The sequence below is a fragment of the Schistocerca cancellata genome, chromosome 2, assembly GCF_023864275.1.
Source record: "Schistocerca cancellata isolate TAMUIC-IGC-003103 chromosome 2, iqSchCanc2.1, whole genome shotgun sequence".
Taxonomy (NCBI): Eukaryota; Metazoa; Arthropoda; class Insecta; order Orthoptera; family Acrididae; genus Schistocerca; species Schistocerca cancellata.
This window is the reverse complement of record NC_064627.1, coordinates 961,665,366-961,687,079: the sequence shown is the minus strand read 5'-3', so window position 1 is coordinate 961,687,079 and position 21,714 is coordinate 961,665,366.

The following is a 21,714-nucleotide window of genomic DNA, read 5'->3' as shown; positions in this document are numbered from 1 at the left end:
GGCCATTGTACGGTTCCATTACCTATTTTAACGTTTACAAAAACTTGCTTCGTAACCCTACATGACGTATTACCTAGTGCAGTAGTTATTTTACAGTTTTGGGCAGGAAACTCAGGCACAGGTTCCAATTCACACATCTTTTTATAAAAATTAAAAGATAAAACGCTCACAGCTGCACCTGTATCTAGGACAATAGTAGTTGGAATCCCACCTACTACACCAGTAGTGGATGCTAAAACAATTTCATTTGTGTTTAAACGACATTGTGTACTGTCTTGTAAAAGTTCATCTGATATATTGTTATTGTGGTTGTATCTTATAAATAAAACAGGTAGTTTTTGTTTAGAATTACTCGGCATATCATTATTCTGTTGTTCAAGTGTGGTGTCAAATAACTGATTAACATTGAAGCCGCCCCCCAAGAATTCTTCAGCCACGACCTGGGGCAAAGTAGTGACTGTTTCTAGTTTGTTGGATTAGCATTTGTACTAGGTACTGACACAGATTGAGGTTGTGCATCAGGTGTCATTTCTATTATATTCACATTCGGATATTGCCTATTATGATCTCCAAACTTTTGCGGTTGTTGTTGCTGTTGCGCATTATAACTTACCTGTCGGTCGTAAGGTATGCTCCAATTTTGTCCTGGTGGCTGCTGTGATAAAGCAGAGTTTGAATGAAAGTACTGATCGTTACGAGTCCAACCTTGATGCTGTCTTGGCTCGTAGTTATTATTATTTCTATTTCTGTTTGTGTTTTTGTTATTACCTTTGTATCCGTTGTTACCGTTGTAGTTATTACCGCGGTGCCTTTTGTATGGATTGCCGCATGAAGTGTTATTACTGTTGTAACTATTGTTTGTATTGGAATACGCGTGTTGATTTTGATTTCCGTACTGAGACGGCATGTGAGTTTGCTGTTTTTGTTGTACCGCGTATCCAACTGTGGGCGCGCCAGAATTGTGTTGGCAAGCCTGCATGTTTTGCATACCACTAGTGTAAACATTGTGGCTGCTGTTTTGCCGCGCGAAGCGCTGGTCTTCAAGTAACATGTCAACCGAATCTAAAGCTGTTAAAAAATAATCTGAATCGTCATCCGGGATATGTAGAAGTTTTTCTTTAATGTTGAAAGGCAATTTGGCCTTCAACGCACGGAGTATATCACGCGTTGCGACTGGTTCGTCTAAAAAGTGTCCCATGTTCAAGTATTTTTCAAAATATCTGCGTAAGTTGCCATTTTTACTGTTAAAAGTTTCAGGTTCTAAAATTTGTCTTCTGAGTCGCTCCTGGACGGATTGCGACCAGAATTTGTTCAGAAAAGCACGCTCAAACTCACTGTACGTGGTACATACGTCAGCTTGACTGTATGCCCAGACAGCTGCATCGCCTTGGATGTAACCGACAATATATGAAATCTTTTTCCGGTCACTCCAAGTGCGTGGAAATGCGTTACTAAAAGATTTAAGAAAAATCACCGGATGAATGGTTCGTTTTTCTGGGATAAAAATCTGAAATTGCCTGTGTTTCATTAAGCTTTCGTCTTCCTTTGCATTATGATATGGATTTGTCCCACTGTAATTACTGCTATGTCCAGCTGGCGAGTAATTACGATAATGTTGCTGTGGTTTACCATGATAATAGCTTGTGTTTGTGTTTGCACATCGTGGTATGTGTTGTAGTCGTGGTGCGTTTTGTTCTTGTGTATTTGTCGTGTGCGGAATGTGTGTATCATACTCGAATGTATATTGGTTTCTGAACTGTACATTTTGACTGATATTTTCGTTACATTCAGACTGTGGTCGATCGGTGAATTGTCCCATGGGTGCAGTGACGGATTGTACTGCGTCACTGATCAGCTGTTTGTTATTAGTAATGTATTGCGCTACGGAGTCGTGCACAATTGTTGGTAAATTTTCACGTAAGCATGTATCAAAATGTTTGTCTTTGTTCACTACCCAATCATTAAATTCTATATTAATATTTTCAAAATGAGCTGTAGCATCAGATTGTAAGATGTCAGTCAGGTGTTGTTCAACATTGTCAAATTTATTCTGTACGTCAGTAATTCGTTTTTCAAGGTTGTCATGTAGTGAAGGATATGTTTGAATTTGTTCAGTAAGAACTTCACACGTGACATTAAGGTTTTTTATTTGTGTCTGTAAAAGTGCTACGTCAGTTGTAGTCTTTTCTTGTCTCGTATTAAGCTGGGAAAATTTAGTACTGAGTTCAGTCATCTGTTTGGTCAGTGTGGCGTCTATAAGTTCCACACGTTTACATAAAGTGTCATTACCTGTCTTGAGTGCTATGAGGTCAGATTTAATTGCGTCATTTTGTGTCTTTAAGGTTGCCATGTTTTCGGCGTTCTGTTTGATTAACATTTGTAACATGTCGGCAATGTTTACCGTTTGCAAGGTCTCTGCCCCCGCCGCGTCATTAGACGTGACGTCATGCATTAACATGGGCTCTGATTGAGACTTTTTTGTGGTGGACGGCCTATTGTCAAAATTTTCGTCAACACTTGCGTCAATGTTTGATGAATCGTCACTACCGGTTGCTGTCGTAAAGTCATTTTCTAACACTTGTCTCACGTCCGAGTCGGATTGCGTCTGAATAGTACGTCCTTGCTGTTCCATTTTTGCGTATTGTTTTCTAGTTATTACCATGCCACACGTGAAATATGTTTCAAGAAAATATTTGACACTGATTTTAAAATAAAATGCAGTTGAGCATGAATCGCTCGTAGCAACAATGGCTGTCTATTAATTTAAAAATATAAACTGAATTTGAGATTATTGGTAATGGCTGCTGTCCATGTTACTACGTATCGTACAGAAGTCGGCCATATTGTACACTCGTGTATTGGTATTGTTGCATACGTTGTTGTTTATGGAAAAGTACTGAGAATGAAATTTATCACTGAAACTGTTATGCGGAAAAGAAACACTACAGAATTTACTGAAAAGCTAATACACTGAATTATACGTCTGGTCAAGCCTGCCAATGCAAGGATGCTGCGTCTTACCTTATTTTGCTGGAAGCTTCTTTGCGTCTTCCGGCAAAATTTCAGAATTGCAATGTCTTCAAATTTTGTTATCTCTCATACATTGACGTCCAGGTCCAGAAAGTTGATTTTTTACATGAAACAAAGAGAACAATGTAACAAATGACAAAATAACAAGTCCGACACGCAGTCGCCAATATAAAATAAATAAAATAAAATCAAATAAAATATTAATTATTTTAATGTTAATTATTCTGTATGATGGTGATTGTAATTGTAATTGATATTTGCTTATCTGGATAATTATTCGGTATCAGACGCTTGACAATGGCTTTTTCGTAAAGGCAATGTTACTCGTAGTTGACCGTGAAATAAAATTGAAATAATCGGACTTCGTAGTTAAATCGTTTCCAAAGACTGCTGCGGTAGGTGCGGACTCATAATCTAAATCTCAATATTACAATAATTTGCCAGCCATGCCAAAACGTCGTACAGAGGTGATTGTCTACTAAACATAAAAAAAGTTACACTGTTAGTTAAATCAGATATATTCAATGAATAAGCCTACAGTTCATAATCCTACTTACTTTTATAAATATAAATTCTTTACAGAATCGAGTGCCTAGTGTGGTTGCAACTCGCAGTAATTTTCTATAACATGAAATATGGCGGTGTGCCAGACAATAAAATAAAATACGTGCTTCTCGCACCACTTCAACCAGAGCTCTCCTTTCTTAATCAAACATACGAGTAACGTAATTGTGCTTTTGTTTTATCAGCGACACAGCGCTGCAGTTGTGTGCCATAGGCTTTATTTATTTGTCACTGATTATTTATTTAATTAATATTTCGCGTTTCCGAGGAAACTCACGCTCGGCATGCAAATGTGCCTTTATAAGTTTCACTAATCATATGCCCGTTCTGTGAGATTCAAACGTCAGGTTTTTTGAATTGTGTGTTAGGAACTGTAAAAACTGAGTCTTACTGTGATTTAACGTTAGTTTATTTTCTACAAACCATGAACTGAGGTCATGTACTGCTCTACTTGAAACCGAGTCAATGTTGCACACAACATCCTTTACTACCAAGCTAGTGTCATCAGCAAACAGAAATATTTTAGAGTTACCCATAATACTAGAGGGCATATCATATATATAAATAAGGAACAGGAGCGGCCCCAACACTGATCCCTGGGGCACCCCCCACTTGACAGTACCCCACTCAGATCGCACATCACAGCCGTTATCAACATTGTGAATAATGACCTTTTGCTGCCTGTTGCTAAAGTAAGAGGTGAACCAATTGTGAGCTACTCCCCTTCTTCCGTAATGGTCCAACTTCTGGAGCAATGTCGTGTGATCAACACAGTCAAATGCCTTTGTAAAATAAAAAAAATACGCCAAGCGTTCGAAACTTTTTGTTTAGCCCATCCAGTACCTCACAGAGAAAAGAGAATATAGCATTTTCAGTTGTCAGACAACCTATAAAGCCGAACTGTACATTTGATAGCAATCGTGTGATATAAAATGATCAATTAACCTTACATACACAGCCTTTTCGTTAACTTTTGCAAACACTGATGGCATAGAAAGAGGTCTAAAATTATCTACATTATCCCTTTCTCCCTTTTTATAAAGCAGCTTTACTACTGAGTACTTTAATCACTCAGGAAACTGACCATTCCTAAAGGAAAAATTACAAATATGGATAAATGCAGGGCTAATATGTGCAGCACAGAGTCCTTAGTCTTCATTGATTTGATTATTGTCTCAATCTCCCTCTTGTCTGTGTCACAGAGGAGTATTTCATACGTCAATCTCGGAAAGGCATTTGCTAAGAACTTTATATGGTTTCCTGTAGATACTAAATTTTTATTTAATTCACCAGCAATGCTCAGAAAATGGTTGTTAAATACTGTACATATATCTGATTTATCAGTAACAGAAATATTATTACTGCAAACTGACTTTATATCGTCAACCTTGTGCTGCTGACCAGACACTTCCTTCACAACTGACCATATGGCTTTAATTTTATCCTGTGAATTACCTATTCTATTTGCATACCACATACTTTTTGCCTTGCTAATAACATTTTTAAGCACCTTACAATACTGTTTGTAATGGGCTACTGTAGCTTGACTGTGACTACTTCTAACATTTTGATATAATTCCCACCTTGTTCTACATAACATCCTTATCCCACTAGTCAGCCACTTCTTCTGCAGCCTTCAGCTTGCTTTTTGTACATCATAATAGCCCTCATCTTTCTTTCCTATTCTTAAAGTATTTACGACAATAAAGTTTTTTTGTAAATATTTACAAACTGTTCCACTACATATATTATAATTCGTTTTTTTGTGCGTTAATATGGTAGTGGTGTCTTGTTGGTATTATATACTGTGCTCGCTTGCTGATGTACCTGTAATCCTATCTCTCGCATATTCTAGCCTGTTACATTCCGTCAAATGTTTGTTTTATACCCTTGCTATGCAGATGTTTATTCTTCTGAGTTACTTTGTTTGTGTCGTAGCTTGTTTCTTTGTTGACACATTCAGTACAAGAACATGTGCTCATCTTAACCTTGATAGTGAAGAATTTTTAAGAAGACAGATATTGTTCTGAGTGAAATAAGGGGAAGTACTAACAACAGGAAAGGAAAATGAAGTATCCTGTCAGTTAACTCGGGCACCTCGTAATCGTCAGTTACCTAGCAATACAAAGAAAGTTATTGCGTCCTGAGCTTATTGTTCGTAATATTATTTCATTTCGCTGACTGAGACATCATCTAATGATGGTTGCGGAGCTTTTTTCATAGCAGAATGAGGCACTTTATTCGAAACTTTCTGATATTCAACCACGTAATCTACCCCCACATAACGCTTTGAAGAACTGAACTGATAGCTTTGTCTCCCATAGATCAACGCAGTACTCATTTTATTATGGCATAACCACAAGCGCCGGAACGAAGATGCAGTTCGCTTGTCAATTTGCTTTCTAGAAATAAACCTACTAATGTTATTTGTTTGAATTATTGTGTAGCATTCCGAGAATGCAACATCCTTTAGGGACCCTGTATGCAACGAGTTGGCAAGGCCCCACACATTTGACCATTTTTTTGGTAGCGTCCTCTCACTGATGCTGGCTGTCAAGTCTATGTTTATTGATATCTTGACGTCACTGAATTTCGGTACAGGACCTTTTTTTAGTACCTTACTCCAACCCGTTTGTGGTATAATGTCTTTTGCATCATCAAACCCTGTCTCCACAAATACTTCACCTCTCGCTGAGTTTTGTTTGCTGAAAGACCAGTCTTGATTCGAGAATGCTTGAAGAAATTCGTTGTATGTTTTGCATGTGTTACTGACCCTTGTTCCACATGATTTTGCTGCTCCTTCTAAACTACTGAACACGAACTTAATTTTTTGTTGTTCATCATGTTTTCAGGCATGTTCCCCTCAAACTGTCTAATGAAGACTACTGGATATACAATTCCCTTACTAGAGAAATGATGGAATATGTACACATTAGCGTTATTTGCTACATAACTTACATCAATCAGACCTTCCTTTCCTTCTTGTTCACAACAAATTTATACTTTTTGTTTGACGTCATTTTATATTTTGTCTTGTATCTCAGGAAATACTTTCTGCTGTTTCTCTCAATTTACTCTGAATCGGACTTCTGTTGCCTTGACAAGAGGATTCTACATACAAAATGTTACAACGAAGTATTTTGTGGTGATATTTGATACTCTGTAAATTACTCGTGATACCTTTGCTTTTTTAGTGTCTTACATTACATTAATTGTTATTTGTGTTATCCCCTTTGGATTCTGGAAATCCGGATTTAACTTTTCGATTCCATGGTCAACCCTTTGATTTATTTCTGACTTACAAACTACTTCTTTACCTCATTCTTTTGTTTATAATCTATGGTGCTGCTACATCCCTCAGTTTTAGCTTCAAAATTTGTATAATTTTGTTCAAAAGCACCGAACTTAGCGGTAACCCGAGCTATTGCTAAGTTAGCTTCTTTAAACACCTTATCTATTTTATTACTTAATTCCTTGTTATTTTCGTTTAGTTCTTTACTTAATACCTTACCTAATTTAACACTTAGTACTTTTTGTTCTTCCGAAATTAATTTTAGCATTGACCTCAGATACTGATGATCATCCTGAGTTGCTAAAGTATCGGCTGATGCTGTACTGTGACTTAATATATGTAACTCAGCTATTAGCTCATTAGTAATGTCAGTCAGAATCATTTTCTCTGGCATCGTCATTCAAATGAATCATTTCTTGTTGACTAGTTACTACAAATCCTGGGTTTACATTATCGTTGTTTGCCACTAAATCAACGATACCATTTCCCTCATTATTGGTTAACTCTACATTATCAGTGAAATCATTCATGACTACTTCATAATTCTGAATGTGGTTGTTTTTTATTGAATTTGATGTTCGAGGTTCATCACAAAAGTCTGAATTTACATTTTCACGATGGTTATTTTTGACTACATTCGATACATCACTTAAGCCATATCTGACTTCGCCACCGTTCATTACTAGTACTATCAGATTGAACTCCCCTACTTCTCAGATCGTATCTTATTTCCCTTTCCCCTGACATACTAATACTAATGTTCCAAACACAAATCTTTGACTGCTACATGCAGGCGCAACACGTACACTAGTTTTCTTCCTCGACGTACTGCGGCTGATTCTCGTAGCTGTGGACTGTAGCGCTGGCTGCAACTCTGATGTCTCGGTGTGCTGAAGATGTCTTTTCAGGCGCCCGTGCAGCGTTAACTAGAGATGGGCAAAACTGTTCTTTTCAGAGATCGGATCAGAACTGTTCACTCCCTGAAATGAATTAGCTCTTTTTCATGACTCACCACTGATTTACAATAGAAAATAAATGGAAGGCACATTGCTCTTTAAACTTGGTTTATTCCAGTACTATACCTGTATTTTGATCTTATTTGATCCTATTTTGAAGTAACACAGATAATGAGTAAGAATTTTGTATTGTTTATTGAAATTTCCACGATATGACAAAGTTTTTGATTATTGATTTATTTTGCACTATTGTGGTTTTTTGGATGATTGGAAAATGTTGTAACTTGAGATTTGCATTAACAATATATTTGGCTATAATGTATTAAAACTTCATTAACCTCATACAAATACATCAAATGCCATATATTTTTAAAGTGAACGTTTCCTTCCGAAGACGCCTAAAATCGCAAAATCCGTACCAGAATAAGAAAAAAAATATAAATTTGACTGTAAGACGAAAGTGCTGCATATAGCCTTACGCAGAATAAAACAAGGAAAATATTGGTGTATCATATTTTGCGATACGTTTATCGGTTCGCTTGTAATTAAAGCGTAAATACGAGTGTCCATAATAAAAATCCTATAGTAAGAGGAGTCGTCAGGAACCTAATCTGATCAGTTTAAACAAATAAAAATAAAATAAAAATAAATGATGTATACATAACATAATAATGTAATATACATAGCGGTATTACTACGAAGAACAATATCCAGTAGAGACGAACTCCGATGCAGAAGCACTGAGTCGAGCAGGTCGAGCCGCGAGTTGTATTACTGGGTGAGCTAAGACGGCAGAGACCAGAGTGACACCTGAGTTGCTTTGCTCAACGCTCTGGCTAGAGTCGAGAACGGTGGGGTGAGCGTTGAGCGGGCGAGTTCCGAGGGTGGGGGGAGCGGTGAATGGCCACCAGTCACCTGCTCTGAGACAAATCGTCCGTTCTCTTGCGAGCAGGTTGTTGCAAGTAGTTCCTATGTTCTCCGCTAGGAGGCTCTCTGTCCTGTAGCTCGCATAAACTGTCCAGAGGGCAGTATGTGCGACTGAAACGATCGCCGACAGAGTGCGATGCTAAGTTGAGCTGCGCCAGACACTGCATGCGGTAGACGACGCACAGAGACGGCACGGCATATGTGAAACACAAAATCCAATGGGGCACTGCACAATGCAGGCAGCCAAGGTAGAAGCAGGGCAGAGGCCGGCGCTGGCTGTGTTGTGTGGCGTGCACTGTGCTCTGACCAGCAGAGGCGCCGCTGATATGCTCCGTCACTCTCTCTCTCTCTCTCTCTCTCTCTCTCTCTCTCTCTGCTGTGGGAAACGTTTGGAGCTACCGTTCTTTTTTTCTGAATCACTGATTGTTCACTCCTTTGAAAGATTCAACTCTATGTATCAGTTCAGGAGCGGAACCCCCATCTCTAGTGTTAACTACGCCGGCAGCTGCTTGCTGCTGCCACACCTGTTGTCAGTGGCTGCCTCAGGCTGCTTTGCACATTGCGCTGCCTTGTTGCATGAAGAATCTTGAAGTGATGGTTAATAACGTAATCTCATAGACCGAGCACAGAACGTTAACTTTTATTCTCGTCGCACTTTCGCACATTCCATTCCTGCTTTACACCGATACTACTTTCATTGTAAAGGAAAATTTGATTTTGCGTCATCAGTTGTTATAGTTCTACGAAGATGTAAACCACTTCAGACAGTTCAAAGCCGACTTATCACAGTTCATATGCAGTCCCCTGGTCATTTACAATTCACCCAAATCACAGTCCTTACACAGTTTAAAGTTCACAGTTCTCGCTAATAAAATCTAGCCTCATAATTCGACTTCAAAGATTATCCCCGCAAGGTTCAAATGGCTCTGAGCACTATGGGACTTAACATCTGAGGTCATCAGTCCCCTAGAACTTAGAACTACTTAAACCTAACTAACCTAAGGACATCACACACATCCATGCCCGAGGCAGGATTCGAACCTGCGAAGTAGCAGCAGCGCCGTTCCGGGCTGAGGCGCCTAGAACCGCTCGGCCACAACGGCCGGCTCCCCACAAGGGATGCCATGTACGGCAAGTTGAAAAAGAAAGAGTGAGAGGCAGAGATATCCGTGCAAATAATAAGCCCCTTCCCTCAGAAACATTTCTCACCTTCATACCTCCTCTGTGTTACCACAGATGACGTGTCACTGATCTCATTTGTGCTAAGATTGCAGTACACGCAAGGTGCCTGTTTGCTTCCAACCCCCTGAGTGGAATACATAAGTTATAATAAAAGTTCACTAACCTGCAGTGTTCTACAGTTGCCACCTGCACGCAAAACTGCACGTAGGTCGTGAATCCGTTATTTGGAGGCTGTAAGAAACTTAGCGAGGAACCGTTGTTTTAGCAATGACTAAATTTCCAAACAGTTTATTTATACGGAATGCCACTCGCTTTTTATTAGCAGAACATAACAAACTGTACAATTAGATTCCACTTTAGAGTAACAAATGATTTCTATTCTTCAACAAACTAATGACGTGGATATTTCCTAATTTTTCACACACTGTTCTCAACCATAAGTCCAAATAACCATACATTGCTAATAAAGTCTTAACTAACACCGACCGCGGCAGACAACATGTCCGTCCTCCGAGGCTTCTCAACCAGCTCTCACATTTACAAACTAGACATTGCGTATTAAGTCTTAACCGATACCTCGGCGGACACCATGTCCGTCCTCCGAGACTCCTGAAACACTTATCTTACAGCCGAACCACTTCGCCCGCCATCCAAATATCACCGAAGCGCTTAGTTTGTCTTTTCGTTCAGCTAGTATTTAAAACTTGCGAAATAATGGAATGATAGCACGCTATTGAGGATTGCTTTAATTTGAAAGTCAAGTAAATGCGCTGTTTAGTTTTTCAAATATTAATAATAGAAGATTACCATTTTGGCGCGCAACTTCCGAACGCAGCAGGAAATCGCGGAGAAGGACCACAATCTTTCTCACGATACCCGTATCGAAAAAACGATCTGCCACCGGTACCCCAAACCACACTAGGTCATCTTGCAACTGCTGCCTTCTCAACTTCTCTAAGAAGAGTTTCTTGTACTTCAATATAATGGCTGCAAACCTAGCGATTTACCACCAGAAGGAGGTTCTTACTGATTGGTCTGAAGATGACCACAATAATGGTCGAAACCGGTCACCGTAACAAATAAATTCTGATCAAGACTGTTTTTGATAGTAAATATTTGTAACAAGTTGATCACTGTCCACTCCCACAATGTGTTCAAAAGTAATTTCTAACAGAATAATTGCATTAAACTGTTATTAAAGCATCAGTTACACAATAAAGCCGAAGAGGAATAAACTAATATTCATTAATGTAAAAGTTTGTGTAAATTAAACTTATTTAAAGAACTGTTACGAAAACAGTATCCACTTTCAAGCCCCTGTTCTCAACAAAACATCGAGTCTAGTTAGAAAGACATACATGCGTAGTGCGTTAAGGAAGCAATAGTGCACGTAACACCATCTGTAGAGTTATCGGAGACGTTCAAAATTCGTCATCTGAGGCTTCTCGTAAACCTACCCGACCTTCCCCTACTGTAGGCCCAACGTCAAATATGTTTAGCGAACAGATACAAACAAGAAGATGCGGACGTAGAAAAACATTTGTAAGAGAATTCAGATATCAGACAACCAGAAAGTGTACCTGTAGATTCTTTATCACTCATGGAACTACAGAGTTCTTCCGAGGAATATGTTAAGCGCACTCATTTGTTGAATAAGTAAGCATGACTTCCTGGGGGAACACCACAAGGTCTGAATTTACTTGTCTGCGTATTACAACGTTCACCAGGGTTTACGTTCGCCTATCGAATATCTGGCCAGGTAATTTTTAAAGATAGATTGTTGCGTGTAGAGCCGGGCACGATAAGCAGCCCGGCCCGTTAATTGGCGGTTTCTCGCTACACAACGCCCACCTGTACCGGACCCTTTCTGAAACTCGCCAGCCACTGTCGCTTCCAGTTAAGGTCGTGAGAGGAGGCACAGGCAATTACGTTATGCAGAGCGGTCACGCGATCGCGGACTTCCCCCTTTCTTATAAAGCTTGATATACTGCGTAGGAGGCTAGCAATAAAAATACAAATATCACAGCGCCGAAAGCCACTCGCCTCGCAGGGTTAAAACACAGGGTGCGTCGGCACCTGTGAATGATGTGCAATTACCCTCGGCTGCGGATGCTGACAGGTTATTAACAAGCCTGAAGTCTAACTGCAAGGAAATCAGAGACATTTAGAAACTTGACAGCGTAATTGCACCTAAAGCCACTGATTCTGCATTTAACATCTAAATTACACTGTCGCTGAATTTACCTGTTTTCATAAATGGAAATACTATAGAAGGATTTAGAAATTAATTGCACTCTGAAATATCCTTCGTTAAATACGCAGTTTTCGGTCAAAACAAATTTAGAAATAACAAGCGAAGTTTAGTAGACATTCGTGCGTCAGTGAAAAGATATACGCGCGAAGCATACAACAACTATCACCACCACAATTTAGCAAAAGACCTGGCAAAGGACCCGAGAAAATTCTGACCGTATGTAAAATTGCTAAAGGGGTCTAAGGCATCCATTCATTCACTTGTTGACCAGTCTGGTATGGCAGTTGAAGATAACGAAACGAAAGCCGAAGTTTTAAATTTCACATTCAAGAAATCGTTCACGCAGGACAACCGTACAAGCAAACCGTCATTTGACAATCGGGCGGACTCCTTTATGGACGGCATAGAAACAAGCACACCTGGCGTAGAGAAGAAACTTAAAGATTTGAAAACAAATGAATCATCAGGTCCGGACGGAAATCCAGTTCGATTTTACAAAGAGTACTCTACGGAATTGGCTCCTTACCTAGCTTGCATTTATCGTAAATCTCTAGCCCAGTACAAACTGTGGGAGAGAAGGCAAATGGTCGACTTCGGTGTACTGGGAGAATGTTAGGAAAACGTGGTTTACCTGTAAAGGGGACCGCTTATAGGATGCTGGTGCGACCTACTCTTGAGTACTATTCCAGTGTTTGTAATCCATACCGTGTCGGAATGAAAGAAGACATCGAAGTAAGTCAATGGCGGGCTCCTAGATTTGTTACCGTTAGGTTCGGACAACACGTAACTGTTAGGGAGATGCTTCTGAAAATCATATGGGAACCCCTGGATGGAAAGTGGTGTTCTTTTCGGGAAATACTATTAATAGAATTTAAAGAACTAGCATTTGAAGCTGTCTGCCGAACGATTCTGCTCCCGCCCACATGAATCGCGCTTGAGGGCCACGAAGATAAGATACCAGAAATTAGGGCTCATACGGATGAGTACAGGCAATCGTTTTTCCCTCGCTCTACTTGCGAGTGGAACAGAAGGGGAAATGACAAGTAACAGTACAGTGTAATCTCCACCACGCACTTTACGGTGGCTTGTGGAGTAGGGGAACCCGAGGTAGAACGGGGTACCGGGGCAGAAAGAAGATGTACGTGCCGGCCGTTGCGACCGAGCGGTTGTAGGCGCTTCAGTCTAGAACTGCGCGACCGCTCCGGTCACATGTTCGAATCCTGTCTCGGGCATGGATGTGTGTGATGTCCTTAGTTAGGTTTAAGTAGTTCTAAGTTCTAGGTGACTGATGACCCCATAGTGCTCAGAGCCATTTGAACCACTTTTTTTTTTTTAAGATGTACGTATTTTCGTGTCAAGAAGGTGCTGCCAACGACCGGCATTGAGTAGAACTAGTTCAGACAGTTACTGCTCAACCTTGGCTGCAATGTTTGTCTGGTTTTCGAAAGCGTTGGATCGTGAAGTTTACGTTGTGCTAATTTTTGCACCTGCCTTGTAACTTCTGGCGAATTGGAAGCAAGAAAAGGTATTTACAATACCACTGTTGTCAGTAGATGCTTAAAATATGTTTGATAATCTTTAGTTTCATGCCGTTAAATGTTTGTTTTCGTATATTTGGTTAGTTACCTTACCTCCATAGCCTAAACCATGTACCTGGGCCGAAATGGGGAAGTACTTCATTCTGCCCCGCTACACTTTTAACAAAGAGATCGCTTTTATTAGGCCCCTAATATACTTTCTATCGATTTCAGATGGTTCGAGTATATAAGAGAAAAACAAATAGGCAGTCATGGTCTTCTGGCCATGAACAATGCTGTGGAGGTAGTTAATGCTGGCCATTGTGGGTGTTTGAAGTCTTCAAGCCAATTTGACGTTCCCCAGGCTACTCTGGAAAGATACGTTAAAAAAGAGGGGGAAAACTTGACTACAAAATTGATGAAATGGCTGGAAAGTTTAAAAACGTAATTACAGAAGAACAGGAACTTGAGCTCGTTAAGTAATTAAAAATATGGAGGCCAGGTTATTCGGCTTAACAAACAAAGACTTGCGTAACCTAACTTATCAGTTGGTGGTAAGAAATGGCATTGTTCATAGATTTAAAATGAAATTGCAGGCAAAGACTGGGCCAACGGATTTCTTAAAAGACATCCTACTTTATCTGTTCGCAAACCCGAAGCAACATGTGGTGCAAGATCCACGGGTTTTAATAAAGTAGCTGTCGATAGGGTTTCTTCGTTACTAACAAATTGACAAACACAAATATTTAATTGTGATGAAACAGGTGGTTCGGTTAACCCTAAAAACCAATCAAAGATCATAGCTTGCAAGGGGAAACGTCAAGTAGGATCGTTATCATGCTTATTTTTCCACGAAAGAAGAAGCATAAGCAATCTGAGTTAGGACTGCCACCAGGAGGTTGAGCTGAGGTCCACAGCACCGATGGATGACCACAGAGTCATTCTTTGTATGGTTTCGAAAATTTGTCATCAAAAGACTTCCCAGTTCATCTTATATTAGATGACCACTCAACACATACCAAGAACATTGACGTTATAGACTACGCGAGGGAGAGTGGCGTTTCGTTGCTATGTTTACCAACACATTGCCCCTACAGACTTCAGCCGCTTGATGTTTCTTTTATGAAGCCTTTAAGTCTTCATTATAGTGATGACCTTCGAAAATGGCTACGAACCAACACAGGGAAAGTTGTAACTCTCATTCAAATTTCAACTCCTTTTGGTTCAGCTGTCATCAATAGCGCAACAATGAAAACCGCTATTAAAGGTTTCGAAGCTACTGGAATATGGCCCACGGACCCATCCATATACACCGATGCAGATTTCCTCCGACAGACACAACTGACATAGGACTAGATAGGTCGTCAGATAAAGAGGGTATTATATCTGGAGCTGAACAATTGGAGTTGTCTTCATCTAGCACACCAGCTAAAAAAGACGACGCCAACGGGTTGGATGATCAAGCTGTCGAGGTTTCAGCGAATTGTAACAATGAATTGCCGCCTAAGAATGACAAAGTTATTGAGACAAATTGTTTTAGTCCTGGATGCTCTTTTCTTGATGCAGTACTTTACCAACAGCCGTATGTATTGCAGAAATTTATTTTATGAACTTCTTACGTGCTACCAGTTTCGGCATTACATCGATGCCATCTTCAGGCCACACGCGTCATAGTCGTAAAATCGCTATACACGGAAGGAACCATATAACTGGATCCGTGAAACAAATCGTTATACTCTTGGATGACAACTGACAACACAGCCTCCTCATTTCATATTTCACCTGAAATTCTGATGCCCTTGCCAAAAATTAACGAAAGCACGAAAATGGCGAAACGGAAGAGGGGGAAGAGCGTTGTTTTCACTGTTTCGGCGTACAAAAATGAGGTAGCAGCCATTATTGAGGAAAAAGAGGAAAATAACTTTGTCAAAGAAGAAAGAGCAAGGAAAAAACTATTTGCGAAAGAGAATAAAATTAAGATTTCAAAAAAGAAAGGAAAGGGCCTGAAGATAAATGGAGAAAAGAAGGATACTACATCCAATACTAACGACAGTGATTATGAGGAAAGTTCTGACTGAATGTTTATATTGAGGTGAGTTTTATTCAGAATCAGTTAAAGGATGGGTCGCTTGTTCCATGTGCAAAAAATGGGCACACAATTCTTCTTCAGTAATAGATTATGAAGATGATGAAAATCTCCTTGTGTGTGAATTTTGTAAATATCCTTAAGGAAACGATACAATACAGGATACAAAACTGCAGTTTGACATTAACGTTCGCTTTAAACTAAATAAATACCGAGCAAGCCAATATTTTCTGCATTTAAGATAATTTTATACGTTTTTATAATCAGTTGTAATTACCACCCCAATCTGCCCCGTGCACGGGGCAGAAAGGGGCATATGACAACCTTTCTGTTTTTGAGTGAAATAAAGATTGTTTTTTTTATTTTATGTCAATGTCCTTGTATTTCTGTGATTAATACATATAATGTGTTCATATAAAATTGGTAACTCTCTTATTTTGTACTTTTTGTACTTTGTACTTTTAATAAATGTTTTCAACTTTTTACTCCATTCAACCCCAGTTCCCCTATCTATGTAGATGTAGATGTAAAACAGTACCGACGTTATCACTGTTTCTGTTTGCCTAAATGCATATTCAACTACCGCACATCTTATCCAGAACAGACTCTCAGTCGAGGGATTTCTGCTAGAGGTGCGCGACGTACACTGTATATTGCAATATTGTTGCACATTGCTATGTTCCATTTAATACACGATTTCTACAGATTTTAAGCTCAGTAATGTGACCGCTTTATGTAAACACTAGCCGAGTCACAGTGTTGTTCGGGTGTGTATTTATTCCAATCTTCTGTTAGTTCATCCCCTTCTCCCCCTCTCTCTGTCCTTCTCTCCCAACCCTCTCTCTATCCCCCTCCTCCACCCCCTACACTCTGTCCATCTTCTCCTCCTTGTATCTCATCTCTGTCCATCTACGCACCCCTCCATCCCACCTCTGTGTTCATCTCCTTCTTCCCCTTAGCTGTCTATCTCTCATCTCTCCCTCCTACCTCCTTGTCTTTCCACGCTATCACACTCACCCCAATAGGAGCCTGGTGGTTCTTACTTCTACAGTATTTCTTTCCAGACTGCGACTAGTATACCTTCTAAATTTCACTGAAATTGTTCTAGGGGTTTGGGATGAGCTATATACCCGTGGCTTTGCCCATACGCATGTACCAGATGTATTTCAAATATATTTAAAATAATTCACACGTATTTGTATAGATATTTCATCTTTATGTCTAGCGAATTTCGCCCTGGAGTTTCATTTTCACGCAGCTCAATGTTTATGACGTCGTATCTTCTGAATTACATGCTGTAAAATGTACAGTGTAATTTTGCAGGTACAACCAGTGATGTATGTACCTACCGTGTATGAAATGTCTTGTGAAGATAACTAGTAGTAAAAGCACAAGTACTCCGTCTTCAGGCCACAATTGGCCCATCTGGACCATCCGACCACCGTGCTATCCTCAGAAAAGGATGCGGATAGGAGGGGCGTGTGGTCAGCACACCGCTCTCCTGGTCGTTATGATGGTTTTCTTTGACCGGAGCCGCTACTATTCGGTCAAGTAGCTCCTCAATTGGCATCACGAGGCTGAGTGCACCCCAAAAATGGCAGCAACGCATGGCGGCCCGGATGGTCATCCGGAAATGTTTTCCTCTAAATGGTTTCTTCATTGAGAAAAAAGGAAGGCAACAGACGCTATATCAGTATAATACGGAAGGTTGTGACAAAATTTGATAGCCCAAACGTACAACGTATGTGGCTGTGTCTTGTATAGAATGAGCTGGAGTAAAAACATCTCTTGGACAGCTTCTCAGGAAGCTACGTTTTCACCTTCCCCAGCAAGCACGTTAGATTTTGCAAGTACGATCCTGTGAAGTTTTGCCCCACACGAGCATGACTAGTTAGTGCTTCATTCTGGTAATCTCAAGAAACATTCAAATTGTCCGTTGATGGTATTTGCCCTCTTTTGCGGTCGTGAATCCGCATACACTCTTCGGTTTTGCTCCTTTGCGTGGGGATCATATTGACGCATCCAGCATTAGGAGGTAAAGAAGTAATTGCAGCTGAAACTGTAGTGTTGGCAGAAGAGCCAACACTGTGTTGCTAGATGAGGCCGAAATGCACGCGTTAAGCTCACGCAGACTGGCGTGAGGTCTGGAACAGTTAAAGGAGTTGAGTCTAGTAAATAAAGTACGTAGTTGCTTGAATACTTAACTTTAATCCATAATTGTAGAACATCGCTCTTGATGATACATAATTTGAATCTCAATATAAACTGGTAATGGCGCCTTGCTAGGTCGTAGCAAATGACGTAGCTGAAGGCTATGCTAACTATCATCTCGGCAAATGAGAGCGTATTTGTCAGTGTAGCTCCGCTAGCAAAGTCTGCTGTACAACTGGGGCGAGTACTAGGACGTTTCTCTAGACCTGCCGTGTGGCGGCGCTTAGTCTGCAATCACTGACAGTGGCGACACGCGGGTCCGACGTATACTAGCGGACCGCGGCCGATTTAAAGGCTACCACCTAGCAAGTGTGGTGTCTGGCGCTGACACCACAGAAACATACAGTATCTGCTGCTTCCTCCGTTCGATGGGCTTTTTCAAAGGGTGTGAGCAGTCGCGGGTGGCGTCCTTTGTCATATTCAACGTGTGGTATAAGACGTCGAAAACTGACTAGTTTTCAGTTTTTCCACCATCGTCTCCATTACGTTACGCCGTTCTTCGAGCAACAGGTCCTTCACTTCGATTCCACTGTCCTCTACGGAGAGAGGGTCCGCGATTTCATTCATCATTAGTCCCACTCGTCTGACTAAACTCGCAGCCTCTGCGAAACCTTATGACTGTGTTGTATAGTACTGCCTCGTTGCCTAACACTTCCACCATCTCAGCATTGTTTATAATTCAGTGCAGGAAAAGATTTACCGCACGGTACTCCACTTTATGAATGGGGGCTGCGACCTTATATTTTGGACACTATAGCGGCGAGTTACGGTGGAACTTTGTAGAAGACGAACCCAAAGGGTGATCAGAACCGACGACGAACATACTCGTTATGGATACTTGATTACTTCATACAGTGAACAGTTTTTTAAAATACAGATATTAAAACTATTAAAATAAAAGTGAATGAAATGACCAATGGTTCGCTGTAACTGTATTTTTTCAGGTCACTTAGAAACCTACACAACCGGTTTGAAACTTTTGAGTCGCATCTTCTGGTGCAAATATAAATGTTATGTTATAGGTTACTGAATGCCACAGTGTAACAAGTGACGTGTCTAGAAAAGATTTCAGCACTTCTCAACTGATAAGAGAAACCATCGTCAAATGATAAGAAGACCATCGTCAGTGATAAAAGTCATGTCAAGTCTGAGTTAATTGGAATGTATTCAGTTCGCGACTTAAGACAGACATGACTTTCATCCTTGCCGATGGCCGGCCGTGGTGGGCAAGCGGTTAAAGGCGCTACAGTCTGGAACCGCGATACCGCTACGGTCGCAGGTTCGAATCCTGCCTCGGGCATGGATGTGTGTGATGTCCTTCGGGTAGTTAGGTTTAAGTAGTTCTAATTTCTAGGGGACTGATGACCTTAGAAGTTAAGTCCCATAGTGCTCAGAGCCATTTCATTTTCAACCTTGCCGATGGTCCTTTTATCAGCTGACGATATTTTCTCTTATCAGTTGAGGAGTGCTGAAATCTTTACCTGGCCATGCCAATTGTCACAAGGTGGTATTCTTAATCTATGACATAGCATTTATATTGGCACCAGAAGATGCAACTCAAAAGTTACGAATACGGTTTGGGTTTGTAAGTGACCTGAACAAATAAAGCTTCAGAGGTCCATTGGAAATTTCATTCAGCTTCATTATAATAAATATATGTGTTTTAAGAAACTGTTCACTGTATGAAGCGTCAAGCAACCTTGTATAACTAGTTTATCTGTGGATGCCCCAGTTTTAAAATTATCTGTAACTCGTTACGGAACTACGATGGCCATTTCTTTTTTCAAGATCTGGTCGCTATCTGAATTAAAATTCAGTGAAAATCAGCTGAAGCTTTGAGCAGCTACGGTAAGCTGTGTGGCTAATGTGGCCGTCGATCGCGTCACATCGCGTTTTTCAGTTCTGAACGCACAGTGGACTGTCTCCAACAGCTGTGTGACACGCGTGCTGTCGTTTTATTTCTTCGTGCTGAGGGTCTCCGCCTTATTTCCGTGCACCCCACGTAACGTAGCTGTGATGAGTGACAGTAAAGAGCGGCAGTTGTGCAGGAACTTTCAAGACGGAGGTAAAGACGTTCATGAAGGTGCAGGTCAGGGAAGGAAGCGAGTGACAACCAATGATTTGGGCAGAGTGTGCATGAAGCGATTCGAGAAAATCGTCTAGGAAGGGCCATTCAGAACAAGCCAAGAGGAATGTCGTCATCAGGCATTGCCCTTCTTCATGGCAATGCTCGGTCGCACACTGCAGCTGCGACGAAGAAAATCCTGTACCATTTTTGGTGGGACGTGTTTGATCACCATACAGCCCGAACTTGGGCCCCTCTGGTTTTTATATCTTTCCTCACGTGAATCCCAAGCTATGAAGATTTCGGCAGAGATGGCGAGCTGCGGGCCAGCATAGAGAATGTGCAGAAAGTACAGGTAACAACTATCTAGAGAAGTAGTTGGAAGATGTACTTAAATGTTTCATATGAAACCTTTTTGATTTATATTATCGTTTCCATTTATCGATCAATCAGAAATTGAAATAAAAATAATAATAGCTTCCATAATTCTACTGTAAGGAACCTAAGAAAGATAATTTTCTTTTGGCAGTATTTGAGACATAAATACTAGCGAAATCGTAAAGTTCCTTGGGAAAACAACGAATATTTCTGGTATTTAGGGTCGCCATACATAACAAGAAAATTCGCTGGTCAGTTGGACATATCACATTGTCTAACTGATGAGGAGGAAATAGGTAAGTTTTACAGGTCGAAGACAGAAGTATTAGGCTGTTAACTAGTCGTCGATGATATACGTTTCGAAATTTTCTCGAAGAACAAAGGTACAGGGAGGTGGATAACTGAATAGATTTCCCAGAAAAATTCATATTGTCTAATAACAAACATTTTCGATGAGGGAGGTCGGAATTTGATCGAAGCGAGCTGACATCGTTCTGAGCACAACTTCGAACGCGAACTTCTTCTCTGACGTCCGTTGATTTTGTTTCAATAAACACGTGAGATCTTTTTCAGATGGCGTATATTGAAACACAAAAGGTCGCAGCCTGTGAAAAAAGTAGAGACGGGCTGTGCTATTTTGGTTTGGTTTCTCAAAGGGCGTGCTGCGATACTATGGCTACGGTTGTTTCAATGCTTACTAGGACTGCAGAAATGTACCTAGAAACAAACAAGAAATCTTTACCTAAATTAATTAATTTTTTCGAGGAGATGGTTAAAACTGCATGGCTACCCCTCGTAAGACAATATGTTTTTGGGGATTTAATGTATGAATGTGCTGCAAAGGAAGTACTATACAATGAAGAAAGTTGCCCAGGGCAAATCAAGCTAGATAACAATAACAGACAAACATACAGGTATGAGAGTCATGTTTCCACATTAAGTTAGACATAACTTGTAGTACAGTATTAATTGTTACAGTAGTAATTGTTAATGCAAAAGATACTTAAGGCATTTGTTAGTAAAGAATATACTTAACAAATTTAATCACGAAGATCATCCGATATTTGACGTAACCTTCCCAACAACCCTAAGAATGTCTTCGCCAATAAGTTTGTTCGCAGATTTAACGTCCATATGATGTGCCACTGTGCTGACAAAAAAGTTGCATGCCACATCATCCACTACACAGCCGTTTCACCCTTAGTGCGAAGAAGTCCGTGCTTATCGACAGAAGCGGAAACAATTTGGTGGT